This window comes from Sapajus apella, unplaced genomic scaffold (assembly GCF_009761245.1).
Source record: "Sapajus apella isolate SASKATOON/1434 unplaced genomic scaffold, GSC_monkey_1.0 scaffold3, whole genome shotgun sequence".
Taxonomy (NCBI): domain Eukaryota; kingdom Metazoa; phylum Chordata; class Mammalia; order Primates; family Cebidae; genus Sapajus; species Sapajus apella.
In genome coordinates, this window is record NW_022436943.1 from 15,756,411 (window position 1) to 15,772,749 (window position 16,339).

At 35.3% G+C, this 16,339-nt stretch overlaps 1 protein-coding gene across 6 annotated transcripts in view; it reads right to left on the minus strand.

Annotated features, from left to right (window-relative positions):
- The window catches only part of RALYL (RALY RNA binding protein like), a 729,873-nt gene extending 728,950 nt beyond the window's left edge, over positions 1-923 (minus strand). For 2 of the 6 annotated variants that reach the window (XM_032250239.1, XM_032250232.1), the window contains exon 1: positions 74-457. The gene's annotated coding sequence lies outside the window, so the exon portion shown is untranslated. Of the gene's footprint in view, positions 1-73; positions 463-622 lie in introns of those variants that run through there. The other 4 variants (XM_032250205.1, XM_032250214.1, XM_032250257.1 and 1 more) reach the window with 4 other exon arrangements.
- Between the last annotated feature and the right edge of the window lie 15,416 nt (positions 924-16,339).

Genomic DNA, 16,339 nt, shown 5'->3' on the forward strand with positions numbered 1-16,339 from the left:
AAAAAAAAAAAAACCAAAAAAAAAGGACAAAAAAAAAAGAATAGGACAAGAATGCCACTGAGAAGGTACTCACCGAGCGGGAGTAAAATGTTGGAATAAAAATGAGATTTAGTATAAAATACAGTATGGCGGTGGAAGAAGGAATGAAGAGCGTTTTTTTCTCGCAGTCTCTGCCTCAGGCACTGACACGTGACTCGGAGCCAGGCTGACTTGCAGGCAGCGGGGAAGGACCGAGGCTGCGAGGGGGGAAGCCCACGGAGCCCAACTCTGGCTGGCGAGGCGGCGGCGGCGGCGGCGGCGGCGGCGGTGGCGACGGAGCCCGGCGCCTGCGAGCGGCAGCACCAGTGGCGGCAGCAGCGGCAGCGGCAGCTCGCGGCGAGGCTGCCTCCGCTGTGAGCCCAGACGAGCAGGTGCCCCTCACGCTGAGGCTGAGCACACGCACACGCACACGCAAGACAGGCAGGGCGCCGGCGAGAGGGGGAGCCGAGCGGGGTTGGGCCGGAGGCGCGCAGCTGCCGCCGCCTCTGCCGCCGCCGCCTGGGATTGGGAGTGTGTGCGGTGGTGACGGCTCAGGGGGTGCTGATCCAGCGCCTTGAGAGGAGGTGCACAACTTGCTGCTCACCTCAAAGTTGTTGCTTGCCACTTCCTTGTGTATTTCATGTATTTTTCATCTCAAGGTAGTTACCTGGGGAGAGATACCATCCTTTTCTCCGTGGAAGTTTTACTATTCAAGCCCAAATTCACTCATTCATTTCCTCCCCCTGATTTTCCATTTCCAATCCCTGCCAAGCTGTCTTTGCCTCTGCTGCTCCCTCCTCCCTAGATCTGGGTTCCCCCTCGGGTTCTCAGGGAACCTGGCTCCGCGCGATGCTGGGGGCGTTGTCACCGGCAAAGCACCGTCAATCTTTACTGCCATCCGAACGCACAGCTTCTCCTTCGCCGTCTTCAAGGGGGAATGCTTGCAGTTTGAAAGACACAACAATACCTCTTATTTAGGAAACCCAGGGTTTCTTTCTGCGGGTTTCGGAGCGGTGGGTGGGGGCGTGGGTGTCTTTAATTTATTCATTCGTGGACCAGGCATTGTTTGTTTTGTCTGAGTGTGCGCGCGTGCTTCTGAGCGGGTCTGGAAAGCTCCGAGGGTCTGTGTTCCATGGCAGAGACTCCTGCCTGACTCTTGCTCAAGTTGTTGGCTGAGGCTGGAAGTCAAAGGAGAGGTTCAAGAGAAACAAGTGAGTCCATTGTGTGAGTGCTCGCCTGGAGGGAGCAAGCACTTGGCGGTCGAGAGGGGGAGACGTGTACCAGCAGCGAGGCAGCGCGCACCCCGCGGGAGCCCAGGTGGCTGAGCAGTGGATTCTGAAGGTGAGGGTGAGAGAGGGATTTCTCCACCCAGCCTGAACAAAGATGCCATCAGCCAATCGCTGGATGCGTTGGGCTTCTATTACTGCCTGTTGAAGAATCAGCTTTGTGGATGCTGGAACGCATCTATTTTTCTTCGTTTTTGTACAATACTCACATCAGGACCATTTCCCTGTGCTGCTTTGAATCTAGGTTGTGTGGAATTAATTGGCATCTCTATGTTTGAGAATGAGCAATTAACACAGTTCTGCAGTTCACAGATTCCTGCTCCTGATCTTTATCTCAATGTTTCCAATGCTGACGTTTCAAATAAAATGCCTCCATCAGTGATTATCTAACCTCGACATTCTGAAAATTTAGTACACATCCTTTACACAGAGCTTCAGTAGCAAATATGGTTCTCAAATATTGTGCTCAGAATTCATTGGCCAAATAAAGTTTTAATCTGCAATTTAAATAAAAGAGATTTAAAATAGCCATTAAAATATCATTAAATATTTATTTTGGTGCGTTGCCAACGGTACACCGACTTATTATACATACTTTCCAGGGAGGATTGTTGATTAGAAATACTGACTGAGAGAGATGAATACATCAAAGTAGATATGGTAACTTTGGGAGCCTTGAGTTCTGTACAGAGATCACAGGCTTTTAAGCTGGCTAATGCAGATCAAATATTGTGCTTTCACTGTAAAACATGTTGGACTTTATTTTTTTTTTAATAAGATCTCTTTTTCTTCCATAACTCCTGAATTAATTTCATCTAGGATTTAAACCTTAGTTTGTTAAATTTTCCAAATTTTCTCTTCCATTTGAAAATATAAGATTCTAAACATTTAAAAAGAAAATATTATTTTTAATGCATATCTTTTCCATTATTCATATCACAATGGTATTCAAATGTGAAAAACTTCACTTTAAAAATGAGTTTGAACCTTTCAACCAGGCTGGGCAATGTCTGGATCTTAAAGACTTATTCAAGAAGAACTTTGAAAAACAAGCTGTTTAGAATTGCACTGCAGTAATGGCTGTCAGCCAATCACAGTGATTGTCAGACTTTTATTATTCAATAAAATGACTCCCCTTTATGTTAAATGCAGCTCTGCTGAAGAAAAGCAAGATATCAATATCCTCCTTGCACTTTCCCCATTTACTTATATAATCACAGTAGAGTACTCAAAATATTCCACTATTGTTTATTTCCAATGTGCTAGTCTCATCTTTTTGGGTCGGAACACTGCATCATAAACAAGATTGTCAGGTTGAGGCAACTGGTATTTAGAAAGTATAACCACTCATTTAATTTTTATAACAGCTCTAAGACATTGACATTATACTCATTTTAACGATTACAAAAATAAAGTCAAAAATTTTCAGTCATTTGCACAAGATTCTATTATTAGTACATAGAAAAAAAATGATTGAACCATAATTATATCTGGTTGTACAGCTAGAATTTAAAAATCCAAAAAATACATCAAAGATACTGGGTACTTTTCAGCACTGTCATCAAAACCAATTAACAAAGGCATGATTTTCTCAAAGGCAGTAGATCTAAAATAAATTGGTGAGAATTAATTTAGTTCTATTATTTCCACAAATAACAATTGTAGTACACATATTTACATTCACTTTTTTGATTCTATAAAATACATGAAGAAAATAAACAATATGCAGAGGCAAGGTGGTTAAATTTTTCTTGACAAAAATTCTGTGCAAAAGATGTGGTCATGTTATCCTGATTATGTCCTCAGGAGTTAACTATAGAGACTTTTTCAAACAAAGATTTCATGTAAACTGTTCCTGTTGACGTCCATTCCAAACTAAGCCATGCTATAATTGAAAAGTATACTTAATGTAAGATAAAACAAATAAATGAAGGTAACTGAGGAAAAAATCTATTTTAAAATATATGCTATGTAATCTCAATGTTTGTTTCTATTAGAAAACATTGAAGAAATATGAATAACTATATATCTATAAACATATACATATATTTTATAATCATAACTATATATATATATATAATAGAAATTAGGTTATAATATCATGGTTTAAATGCATACTTTTATATTCAGGACCCTCAAATCATTTTCTTTCATTTTGCTTGCTAATTTTTTTCATAACTTTATGATTTTTTCTTTTGATTAATATTTTTCATTGTCCTATCTCTGCCCATGGATATACTTCCCTGATACTACCCTTTCAAAATCTGATTGCACTTTTTTTGATATTTTTGTTTGGAGAAACTATATATACCAACACATATGAAATAATGTGTACAAATAACCAAGAAAATATATGAAAATAAATATTAACATTATATCACAAGTAAAATAAAGCAAGAAGCATGATGACAAGTGCTCTGTAATTTAATTTTTAACATATTTTTAACTGTTCCTTATATTTTTTTTAACTTTTAAGTTCAGGGGTACAAGTGCAGGTTTGTTACAGAGGTAAACTTGTATCATGGAGGTTTGTTGTAACAGATTATTTCGTCACCCAGGTATCAACCTAGTGCCCATTAGTTATTTTTCCTGATCCCCTGTCTCCTCCTACCCTCCGTCCTCCAAAAGGACCCAATGTTTTATTTCACTCTTCACATAATATATTTATGGAATTCAAAAAATTCTGATATGTAGACTAAAATATATAATACATCAAAGTTTATTATGATTTATGTACACTCATTTATTTCCATATTAAATTAATAAAATGTCTATTCTCAAAAGTTAATGTACAATAAATTAACATCTAATAGTATTATTGTGTAAATATGTTTATTTTGAATTAAATACATGGAGTTTAGTTCTACGACACAGTAGCCTGCTATGGTGACAGGGTCTGTACACAAGAAATCAGTGATGTTTCCTGATAAATATACTTGAGGCACAGAGAGAAAAAAAAGTACAAGACATGTTTAGGGTTCTGCATCATTTGCTATTATTCACTGATTACTGATCTGATAATAATCCATTCTAAAGAGAGTTTAAAATATCACTTTATAAATTTAGCCACTGTGAATTCATCCAATGCACTTCTTCAGGTTTTAGGAGCTAAAGATATAAATACTGCAATTCTAGAGCCAAAAATAGGCATCTGAAAAGGTTCTACAGGTTAAAAATACTGTTAATTTAAAAATACATAGAGGAAGTAAGGGTACAAAGGAGAGAAGGAGAAAGGAAAATTGTAAAACCAAGAGCACTGGAAGCCTGGAAAATCTCAAAACTAATACTTGAGAAACGTACAGCAATTGCAAACACCGGACAGATTTGGGTCATACAGATGAGTCCTAAAAGACATGTGGCAAAAGCACATTAGAAAAATATTGCAGACTTTACAATATGTTTTTGCTTAAAAACTAGAGGAAACAATCTTGCTGAGGTTAACAAAACTCTAAATCAGAAGAAGTAACATTTTTTTAAAAAGAGGGAGAAAAAAACAAAAAGAGGTATTGTTATATCTAAAAATCGAGATTTGTTGATCCAAATGACCAGACTGATCTCACTGCAAAAGTGATTTTAAGTAGAAGAATCTTAAAGATGTACAGAGAAAATGTTATTTTACTGTCCACCCACAAGATTTTAAAGTATGAAACTGTTCCTTTGTATACCACCATATACAGTCATTTCTAGATATGGTGGACTGGTACCTCAAATACCAAAATCTTGGATTCTCACGTTTTAAAATGACATAGTAGTTGCATATAACTTATGCACTTCCTCATACATCTCTAGATTACTTATAATGCTTAGTGTAATGTAAATGCTATGTGAATAGTTGTCATACTATATTGCTTTTAAATTTGTATTTTTAATTGTTTCATTGTTTTTTTTTTTCAAAATATTTTCAATTCATGGTTGATTGAATCTGTGAGGATTCAGAATCAACAGGTACAGAGAGATGAAGTTATTATTCTGTTTTGTTTTTCGTTTGTTTACACATTTGTTTCTCATTTGTTTACTTATTTTTAAAACCTCAGGTTTAGAGATTGTGTGGATTTTCAGTACAATATTAATGTAATTAATAACTCTGGAATCTTTTTTTGACTTAAGGGTTTTTTTGTTCTTTATTTAAAGATTATGGCAATCAAGAGAGGACTATATGGCAACAGTTGATTATTATCAAGTATTAGTCTCCTGTCAATAAGACTTCTAATTTCTGTGAAATTTAGTAAATTATTTATTTGTATCAACAATAATCTTAAAATTGGAAAATAAAATTTCCTTTTCCAGGAATGAAATTAAGAGTTTTTCAAAGGCTGGGTAAGTATGGTAAAATAATTTTATTATGACAAATCATGTGACAATATTCTCTGCAGCCTCTTATGATAGAACTGAACATTTACATAATTAATAATTACTCATTTACATCCTTTGTACTAACAAATGTGTGAATACATATTTGGTAAAAAAAATAATTACAGAAAACAGTTAAGTTGTGATATGTACAGATCTGCATTTTTGGTCTCATTCAAGCCATAAATGAATCGTTTTTGTATAACTTTTCTGTTTTATATTTGTAATTTCCTCTGATACTCTCTGCTTCCTTTTTACTTTCTCTCAGAACTCAGATCTCTTATGTCTTCCTATACATACTCTGGGTATGTACATGGGGTGAGATAGGACAGAAGCCTTTTGTACTAACGAATGTGTAAATAGACATTTGGTAAAGATAATTACAGAAAATAGTGATTATGTATGTGATATGCATATGTCTGTATTTCCCAAACTCTTCCTTTTCCCCCTATGGATGTCTCCCTCTTCAGTGTAACAATAATTATAGGAAATAGTGATTAAGCATGTGATATTTATATGTCTGTATTTCCCAAATTCCTTCTTTTTCCCCTCTTCAGGGTAGAGGGGGTCAAACTTGTTAAGATTTGAAAAGATCACAGCCCTCAGCCCTTTGGCTTCAGGGTAGTAAATTATTTGTTGTTTTATTCATTTAAAGCTCCAGAGAAAACAGGAGAAAAGATCATACACAGGCTTTCCAAATGAAAGTATAATGAACTAGAGTAAGCCACTGGACAAAATATGAATATTTCAAACAACAAACTTACAAATACACAAACATTCCAGTTAAGCCTCACATCACAGAAAAGCAATATATCACTCATTACATATCATTTGTAAAGATTCTCAATATTTTAAATTCAGACTAAAATATAAACTGATTCATAATTGATTCTACTTAATTATCTTTAAGTTTTCTTTTAAACAACATGATCTTTAAGGTTTTCTTATTTTAATATAACAAAATTTACTTAAAGTTTGCAAAGAAACTGATGCTGCAGGCATCTGACATGAATTAGTTTCCTCAACAAAATATTCATTCACCTGAGAAACCTTTGTTCTTCATGACTAATGAAGGAAACACACAAATTTACTAGGCAATAATAACTTTATTTTAATACCAAAATCTCAAAAGAGTTTATTCTTGGATCCTTGTAATGATACTTCTGCAATAAAGGAAGACTTTCAAAGAAATGTTTTTATATTACTTTATATTAAGATTGAGAAGCTAGTATTAAATCTCAACTCAGTAAAAGCATTTCTGCAGCATTCTGTTTTCTATCTATTCTGTAACCACATAGGGTTTGGTTTTAGAGAACCTGGAGTAACAGACAGTTAATGTGTCCCCTACATATTGATAAATATCAGATTTTCAAGCAAATCTTTCCTCCGTACTGGATCACCGTCAAATCATTGAATTCTTTGACAAATGCTTGAAGTGCTGTTAGAGTGCTGAATAGAAATTCATATGCTTAAGATACCAGGCATTCAGGTAGTAGAAATGATATCACTTGTAAAAATTTAGGGCCTGATTTGTATGCATCAATCTGGTGGAGAGCCAGGCCACTTCCTTAAAGTGATGTGATGCAGGGTAGATATCAATCACTGGGTACAAGGTTTTTTGCTTTGGAAAAAGCACTGGGTAATTTGGCTATGTTTTCTATGAAGACCCAGAATCCTGTCAAGAAGAAGAAATAAGGGCCTAAACAGTTTTAAGGACAAGTATTTCAATAAGCAGCCCAAACAAAAGGGTGGCTTTTAAAAAATTTCTATTTTATATTTAATTGACAAAGAATAGTTACACATATTTATTAGGTACAATGTGAGGCTTTGATACTTGTAAACATTGTAGAATGATCAAATCTGGAAAAATGGCTCTGACATTGATTAGAACTGTGTCCTTATGATCTGATGGGATGTCAAGGTTAAAAGCATTCCCAGAAGTATCCAAATCCACATGCCTATCTTTTGAGATTACTCATCATTATCCTTGCAACAATGTAAGAATCCTGCCCAAATAGCAATTCAACAATAATGTGAAACTTTTATCCCAAGGCTAAATAGCTTTTATAGTTGTTACCAGTTTGTGCTTTCCAGAAATGGCAGGGAACAAAAATTTTCATGGGCCATGGCTACCATCATTTAGTTACTTATTCATTTATTTCTTTGCTCATTCATGGTATTTTTTTTTTCACTCATTAAAGTGAGCTTTCTTCCAGACATGCAACACCCCCTACACTACTTGCTCAATGCAGAGAACAAAAAAATAGAGATTGCATGTTGCTATGTCCAGCACGCGCCCCTAGATAAAGCACCTTCAATTGCAGCTGTGAGGTCTTTTAAAAGTCCTGCCTATGAGTCCACCCTCCCCCATTTTTCACATAAGGAAGCTGCTTCCCTTATTTAAGTCAAGTCATTTGTATTTTTATTACTTGCTTTTCTCCTTAAACATGATCTTGTCTCCTACATTATGGCTACAGCCGATCTATACTGTAGGATAATTTGTACATTATTTGTACAAATAGGATAATTTGGAGTTTTGAGAGGGAGAAGAAAGTATAGAGAAATGAAGTGAGGGGAGCCGTGAGAAGAAGCAATAGACAATGAAAGAAAGAGGTATCTGTGAAAGATTCAAATGAAAATCTCTATTGCACAATTGGAAAATACTTAGCTGGAGCTCAAGAGAGTGATCCAAATTAGGGCTAATAAATATGGATAAAATCAGCTAATGTTGTAACAACCATATGGCATAGATACTATTATTATCCTCATTTTACAGATGAGGAAAGTGATATGCAGAGAGGTGATGTAATTTGTCCGCAGTTACACACCATCTGCAGTGTGATTTCAAGCTCTTAACAAGTTCCCAAGAAACAGCAATGTTTAAGACTGCAAAGGAACTGTCAGAATGCAACAGAAACCAGAGGAGTTTGGAGATGGCAAGAGTGGTCAAGAGAGCCAAGTGTTGCTGAGGGATCAAGAGAAAAAAAGTGATTTTGTGCAGAAATAGATGATACAGAAGAAAAGCATTAGAAAGACTCTAAAAATATCTCATTGGTGAGAACTTTGCAATCAAAACACCCCATACTGCAGAGAAGGTTGTTATTGCTATCCGTGCTTAAGGGAAAAACATAACCAGTATTGTGGCAATGTCACTAGAAAGGTGTAAAGGTGAGAACTGAAATGTCTTTGGGAAAAGGTCTTGGAAGATTGAGAAGAAAAAAGAGAAGGTAATTTGATGTCACCTGTTTCCTGAGAGAATATAGGTATTTTTGTTTTCTTTCTTTTTCTTTCTTTCTTTTTTTTTTTTCTTAAAATAAAAGGAGTTGGGGGATGAATTGGTGCTGAAACTTGTCTCAGAAAAAATTGTTAATTTAATTTGGGGACATATTGTGCTAGAGGTGACAGGAAGAGATACAGATGGAATTACTTGGTAGGTAATAAGAAAAGGTGCTTCTTGTATCTTAAATTTCCCAGTTGTCTCTTCAGAGTGTTGAGAGTAATTGGCATAGATATTGATAGTTGAGGCTTTTTGAATGGATGAGATCTGCGAAGGTAATACTCAGAGAGATGGCAGGGGCTAAAGTTTCAAGAATCCAGATTTAAAGAGGATAGTGATACAAGGGTGCAAATGGAAAAAGAGGTGTAAGAGAATTTAAGTAGAGATCATGTATATTTCACTAAATTTTTTCTTCAAAATGTGATTAACTATCAGATACAGTATAAGCATGTTATTACCATATTTACTTGATTATAAGAATGAAAATTATGCTTGTTAACGTGTTTTATTTGGATTATATTTTATACAGATATAGATATTTAATATACAGATTTCTTCCCCATTCTTTAGAAGATTTTACTAGATGTTGTTTCTTTTATTTGATAGTTTCTTAGAATTTAAAAATATATGTTACTAACACTTATAGACTTTCATTTATTATTTATACATATTTTATTACTGCAAAGGAGAGATTATTTGTTACCCTTCATATTAACTCAGTTTATATAGAGTGGGAAGAGGTAATATATTTAGTTATTTAAGATGCATTAGTAATCTATTCAGAACTCCAATGGTGGTACATAAACATGGATACTGAGGGTCAGAGGAAAAAGCTTATTTTTTTAATGCCCCAAGTCCCTGCTCTGCAAATGTCTAAGAGAATTAAAAAAGATGACATACAGATATCTGCTACATGTACTGTCAACACTGCCTACACGTATAATGTGAATAAGTGATGAGAAATAATAATTATAATGAAGCAGTTTTAAACAGGTTCAGGAGGAATTAGCCATAAGGAAGATACTGCTGAGATGCTTATGAAAGCTATGGAGTTGTCCCTTGTGATGTGCTTTGTCAGGCAGAACTAATTATCTATGGATGATAAGAGAAACTATGGTGAAAAACAGCAGCCATTTCCCATAGCGGTAGTATCCATTTAAAACCCAACAACTCCCTGAACCATGAGATAATTGAAACAGTACCAAAGCTGGCATGAATAACAAGGCATGTACTATCTTTCCTGGAAAGTGGTGGGGGCTGACAGTGAAAATAAGTCCAAATGCATTTTAGAAAAATTAAATTTCATTTCAACTGATTGACATTATTCAGTTAGAACAAGCAGGGAATTATAAAATGCACCCAAACTAAGCCTTTTCTAGTCAGAAAAAAATTAACTTATTTTGCTAAAGTTTACAGATAGCATAATCTGATATATCCCTAACCTTTGTATTTTGCAGTTTTAACATGAAACAAACTTGATTTTTTTAGCATATCTTTGCTTACAGATTCAGCAATTAAAATTAAGATTTAAGGGTCTCAATGAAATTTTTTTCAAATGAAAACAGATATTAACAGAACTTAAATATTCTAAGTAAAAGAAAGTGATTTTTCCTGAATTACTTAATAGCAACAAAGAATAATACATGAATTTGTTTGCTGCCTTTTTCCTCTCACATTATTCTGTCCCAACACCCAATATTCCAATTTTCCAGGGGGCCAGGGTATCATCTAAAGAAGTCATCAAAGACCAAATCTCTCCTATGGGTTTTTTTTTTTTTCTTTTATGCTTAGACGGTGGCTTTCATTATCCTGCTGCTAAGACTGCTGCCTCTGGTCAACAGGAAGGTGTAAAGCCAGAAGTTAAGGGAAATCAGGAAATGACCATTTTTTAAAAAATTCTTTAATTTTTAATTTTAGTGGGCACATTGAATGTGAATATATTTATGGGGTGCATGAGATGTTTTGATACAGGCATGCATTGCATAATAATCATATCATGGAGAAAGGCATATTCATCCTCCTTTGCATAATGTTAGAAACAGCTCTATTATACTCTTTTAGTTATTTTTAAATGTACCATTAAATTATTATTGACTACAGTCACCCTGTTGTGCTATCAAATAGTAGGTCTTATTCATTCTTTGCAACTACTTTTGTACCCATTGACCATCCTTACCTCCTCCTAACTTCCCACTACTCTTCCCAGCCTCTGGTAAAATAAGAATTTTATTAGCAAAGAAGGGGAAAATAGGTATTATTAATACAACTAGCAGTATTTTCCAGATACACAAATTACTTTTGTGATACTCAGAGACATGATAGAACAGAGATTCCCTGTCTTTTAGAATATTTAACTAGATTCATGATGTATAGCAGAGGAACTGCAATAGTAGCACTTAATATTTATTAATTCAATAAACAAATCACCTGAATGTTTCAGAAAATTTGGAGCTACAAAACATTCAGCAAAACTGCTAAAAGTTTCTTTTAGAGATGAAATTTAAAAGTTGAATGATCAATAAAAGTGGATACTCGAACTTTATCATTTAATTTTCGCTGTGTTATATTAATGTCCCATTCTAGGAATAATCAGGAAACAGGGCAGGGTGGCTCATGCCTGTAATCCCAGTGCTTTGGGAGGCCGAGGCAGGTGGATTGCTTGAGGTCAGGAGTTCGAGACCAGCCAGATCAACATGGTGAAACTTCTTCTCTACTAAAAATACAAAAAAAATAACCAGGTGTGGTGGTAGGCATCTGTAATCTCAGCTACTCAGGAGGCTGAGGCAAGAGAATTGCTTGAACTCAGGAGGAGGGTCTAGTGAGCTGAGATTGTGCCATTGCACTCCAGCCTGGGTGACTGAGCAAGACTTCATCTCGAAAAAAAAAAAAAAAAAAAAAAAAAGAAAAGTGAGAAAAATCAGAAGTTAATTGTAAATGGAAGCAATGTTGTAAGCTACATTGTTTACAAAAATGAAAGATTACTAAAAATTTCTGTTATTATTAGAGCCATGTGTTTTGAGGGTTTTTTTACTGTAAATTTTTAATAGTGATGAGTAGGAGCAAGTTTTTTGTTTTTAATGTGTTTTGTTTTGTTTTATTTTTAACTGCAGAGGTGTGATCATGGCTCACTCACTGCAGTCTCATATTCATTGGCTCAAGTGATTCTCCCTACTCCCATATCAGCCTCCCAAGTAGCTGGGACTACAGGAATGCATCACCACGCCTGCGCCTGGCTAATTTCTAATTTTTTTTTTTTTTTGGAGACAGGGTCTGATGCCTCAGAAAGGCAGCATTTTTTTTTTTTTGAGTTTATAATGATGTTTATAGCCAGTTTATAGGCAACCTTTAGGAAGCAATATAAAATCAACTTAAAATCAGTAGGTTTTAGCAATCACTTCTTTAAATGGAGATTTTTAAAAGAATGTACATATATGGAAAGATTGAACTTAGAATAATTTATGATATTGATATATTACAAAGGTGTAGTAGAGTATAAAACTGTGGATTCCGGCTAACATATTTAGAATATAACTAATAGCATAATTTTTTGAAACAGGTGTACCTGTTCTTAACTATGATGCTCAGTTATCAAAAGAAAAAATACTTTCAACCCTTGTAGCAGAAACTAATTGTCAGCATATTTAAGGTAAAACATGTAGATCCAAAAGCACATGTTTTACAAACTTTTCTGTATTATCAAAATATCATAAAACTGGCTTCCCAAAAGCACATTTTTTATTAAAATCAAACTTTCAAGCCAATCATCAAAAAAACATAAGTTTTGTCATCCAGTGTTATATATTATAATGTCCATGAAGTACCTTCAAACAAAATGTCTGCATTTATTTTAATAGGCTAATATTTGTTATTTAGAATGTTTGTTATAGTATTTGCATTCTGATGGTGCATATTAGTAATATAAAAATGTTGGTAATCATTTTTCACAAAATTAGAAAAAAAAAAAAACAAAACTCCTCTAAAATTCATATGGAACCAAAAAAGGATCTGACTAGCCAAGGCAATACTAAGCAAAAAAGAATCAAGCCAGAGGCAGCACATTACTCAACTTCCCACCACATTACAAGGCTATAGTTTCCAAAACACATGGTACTGTTACAAAAATGGACACACAAATCAGTGAAACAGAACAGGGACCTCTGAAATAAAGTTATACACTTAAAATCAACTGATCTTTGACAAGTCAGCAAAAATAAACAATGAAGAAAGGATTTCCTATTCAAATAATAGTGCTTGGAAATCTGGCTAACCATATGCAGAAGAATGAAACTGGGCCCTTTACTTTCAACATATACAAAAATTAACTCAAGATGAATTAAATGTTTAAATCTCAATAGATCTCAAACTATTAAAACCCTAAAACAAAACTTAGGAAATACTCTTCTGGACATTGGCCTAGGAAAATAATTTATGACTAAGTCCTCAAAAGCAAATGCAAACAAACAAACAAATTAAAAAATACCTAACTAAATGAAAGAGCTTCTGCACAGCAAAAGAAACTTTCAACAGAGTAAACCGACAGAAGCTACATATCTGGCAAAGGGTTAATATCCAGAATCTATCAGGAACTTAAATTAACAAAAAAAAAATCATAAAAGATATGAACAGGAATTTCTCAAAAGACATACAAGTGGCTAATAAACATACGAAAAAATGCTCATCATCACTAATCATCAAAGAGATGTAAATCAAAACCACAGTGAGATACCATCTCATACCAGTCAGAATGGCTATTAGTGAAAAGCCAAAAAGTAACAGATGACGGCAAGGGAAATGCATATCCACTGCTGGTGAGAACGCAAATTAGTCCAGCCCCCGTGGAAATCAGTTTGGAGATTTCTCAGAGAATTAAAAATAGAATTACCATTCAACCCAGTAATTGGATTACTGGATATATACCCAAAGGAAAATAAATCATTCTACTAAAAGACATTGTCATAGTATGCTTATCGCAGCACTATACACAATAGCAAAAACAAGGAATCAACAGAGGTGCCCATCAATGGTGAGTTGGACAAACAAAATGTGGTGCATACAGATCATGGAATACCACACAGCCACAAAAAAGAATGAAATCATGTCAACAACACAGATGCAGCTGAAGGCCACTGGCCTAAGTGAATTAATGCAGAAACATAAAAACAAAGGCTACTTTTTTTCACTTTTAAGTGGGAGCTAAACACTGGGTACACTTAGACACAAAGATGGGAACAATTAACAGGAGGACTTTAAAAGGAGGAAAGAAAAAAGAATTGAAAAACTAATTGTTGGGTACTATGTTTACTATTTGGGCAACAACAGCATCAGAAGCCCCAAACCCCATACTCACATAATATATCCATGTAACAAACCTGCCCATGTATCTCCAAAAATATAATAAATTAAAATGTTGGTAAAACCTAGGGTGGTATCATTATACTGACACAATTTTTTGTTTGTTTGTTTCAAGCAATTCTCCTGCCTCAGCCTCCTGAGTAGCTCGGACTACAGGCACATACCAGTACTCCTGGGCTAATTTTTTTTTATTTTTTTATTTTTAGTAGAGATGGGGTTTCACCATGTTGGTTAGGATGGTCTCGATCTCTTGACCTTGTGATAAGGTCACTTGGTCTCCCAAAGTGCTGGGATTACAGGTGTGAGCCACCTCGCCTGGCCACTGACACAATTTTTTAAAATATCTTCCACTCACATTAGACGACTAGACTTATTAGGGACATCACAAAATGAAAACTTACAAAACAAATAATTACAAAGAAACATTTTTGTGTTCTTCTAAATGAGAGTTATTGTAAAGAAGTGACCATATTTTGGCTTTTGGAAATTTATAATACACAGCAGCTGAAACTAATTTTATACACACATACACACACACACACACACACACACACACACACACACCAGGGTGAGGAAATCCTACATACATACAAGGAAGAACATCTTGGCCGAAGTATGTAAATTGCTCTCCTTATATGTAAAGGAGAACTCTCTGACATGAACTGAAAAATACAACAAATGAAGTAGTTCCCCAGGAAGTAAGTGTAGCAGAAAGGAGTTCTTTCCCGTAGGGTTACAAAGGAGTCTAAAGTACAGAACGAAAATCGCTGCAGGAGAGGAAGAAAAGTTACTGAAATGAGATTACTTTCTTTCTTGTTTCATTAAAAAAGTAAATGTTGTAGGAATGGATCCATTGAGGTTTCGAAAAAGAACTGGTCGACATGATCTTTCGATGATATAGTTTAGAAAGTTTTATATTTAGAAGCTGTATTGTGTAAAGGAATGTGTCCCCTTTTTAAGTGGCAGAATTCTTAGAGAAGAGAACTCTAAGGAACTGCTTGATTGACATTTGGCAATTTGGGAGGTGAAATTAACTGAAGCCTAGGCTAAGACATCACAAATATGTAGTATTTTAACAAAATGGTCTGGCTTTGGAGTCTGCGCTCAACACAGGCTATTTTTCTTTTTCTCTTTCACTGTCTAAGAAACTTTATTGTTTATAACCCAAAATATAGTTGGTTTTAAAGAGCCAAATTCAATGTAAATCACATTATGAAACTTTCCTATGGTCATTAGGAAACAACAGTTTCTTCTTACACTGAATGTATTACACTTACAATCTAGCTGATTTTCACAATATTGTTTTGGAAATTCATAAACCATAGTTATATGAATAAATCCCTATTGCTCTTTACTTGGATGCATGTCTCATGGAGTTCCCTATGGAAGATGCAGCTTAATTATAAATCGATACTTATAAACTCAAGCACCTGCCCTCATGACTTTTTATTTAGGGCTCATATTTGAAAATAGCTTCATCTGTGCTCATGTTGTCTAGACATTGTGGCAAATCTGTTGTCAGTTACAGGTAGTATCCACATAGGTCTCCGGCGAAGGTTTCAGCTACTATTCAGCCTCTCAAAGTGCTACTATTGGCACTAGTTTAATCTCTTGAAGTTGACACCTGGGCATGCAAAAGTGAATTCCATGAGTGCCACATGGCCTGTATTTGTCCAAACTTACTCTTGAAATTGCAAATCAATTCATGCTTTTGTTTTTGTTTTTGTTTTTTTGAAACAGAGTCTCACTCTGTTACCAAGGTTGGAGTGTGGTGGTGCGATCTCAGCTCACTGCAACCTCCACATCCCAGGTGCAAGTGATTCTCCTGCCTCAGCCTCCCAAGTAGCTGAGATTACAGGCACACACCACCACACCTGGCTAATCATATTTTTAGTATAGACGGGTTTTACCATGTTGGCCAGGCTGATCTCACACTCCTGACCCCAAGTGATTCTCCCATCTTGGCCTCTCAAAGTGCTGGGATTACAGGCATGAGCCACTGCACACAGTCAATTTATCCACTTTAATATGATGCAAAATGAGGAAATTACTATGT